This window comes from Buceros rhinoceros, unplaced genomic scaffold (genome assembly GCF_000710305.1).
Source record: "Buceros rhinoceros silvestris isolate BGI_N320 unplaced genomic scaffold, ASM71030v1 scaffold7093, whole genome shotgun sequence".
Classification (NCBI taxonomy): domain Eukaryota; kingdom Metazoa; phylum Chordata; class Aves; order Bucerotiformes; family Bucerotidae; genus Buceros; species Buceros rhinoceros.
The window spans coordinates 8,690-9,839 of record NW_010404114.1 but is presented as its reverse complement, the minus strand read 5'-3'; the positions used below and the strand labels follow the sequence as shown (position 1 = coordinate 9,839).

The 1,150-nt window shown below is 40.1% G+C and overlaps 1 protein-coding gene across 1 annotated transcript in view; it reads right to left on the bottom strand.

The window, feature by feature from the left end:
* Positions 1-1,150, bottom strand: part of LOC104490893 (neural cell adhesion molecule 2-like) — a gene marked incomplete at both ends in the record, with an annotated part of 23,508 nt that overhangs the window by 16,102 nt on the left and 6,256 nt on the right. The window lies entirely within an intron of this gene.

Genomic DNA, 1,150 nt, shown 5'->3' with positions numbered 1-1,150 from the left:
TAGTCCTCCCTCCTGAAGAGGAAGGAGCATAAGAAACAATGTGTGACAAACTGACTGCAGACTCCACTCTCTACCCGCCATGTGCTGCTGAAGAGGGGAGAAGGTGGAACTAATTGAGAGTAAAGTTAAGTATGAGAAGTGAGGTCAGAGCCTGGGAAGAAGAAAGGGGTGGCAGGAAGGTGATTTAAGATGCGGCTTTATTTCTCATTATCCTACTCTGATTTAGTTGGTAATATATCAAATTAGTTTTTCTCCAAGTAGAGTCTGATTTGCCCATTATGGTAATTGCTAAGTGATCTCCCTGTCCTTATCTTATCTCACATTTTCTCTCCCCCTTCAGCTGAGGAGAGTGATAGAGCAGCTTTGGTGGGCACCTGGCCTCCAACCAGAGTCAATTCACCACACCTGTTGAGGAGGGTGAGAGAGTGATCGGTTAGGTGCCTGGAAGCTGGCCCAGGACAACCCACCACAATCTTCTTTTATGAGGAGAATTACTTTCTGCAGTTCACTGCATGTGGTTTTTGAAGAACTTACATCCTTGTTATTCAACTGACTTTCTCATTCTATTTGAACTGGTCTCATCCTTTCAGTATTGAAGGATGATGAGATTTTTACTAGCTTTCAGTTTTAACTAGCAACCAAGTATGATTTTTCACTCTGCTTTGCTTTTTGATTCTGCTGGAGTTTTAAAGCATGCTAGACTGATTTCCCACAACACTGATATTCTAAAACGCTGAGAAACAACACTTGGTAGAAAAGCTTTTATGTAGTTATACAGCTAAGAGTCTATTCATAGAGCATACGTATATACTTATTTACAAATAAAACAGCTTTTTATGCCAGGTGAGGTTTTTTTCATTACCAAGAACTCTGCCAGAAAATGAAGAGAGAAATGAAAAAGAAAAATTTAATTATGCTCCACCTGACAGAGGTTTACAGGAAATCAATATCCTCAACATATTTATGCTAATTATGTCTCGTTTATTAAAGTCATGCTTGAACATTAATGTCATTTCATGCACTAGCACATACAAGTTATATCATCTTCTTTCCTGTCCCTACACAATTCCTAGAGACCTGTGCTTCAAAATGTTTTGAAAAGGTGAGATCTGGCCCCTCTCTAAGCATTGGTAACCCCTTCCCCTCCCCC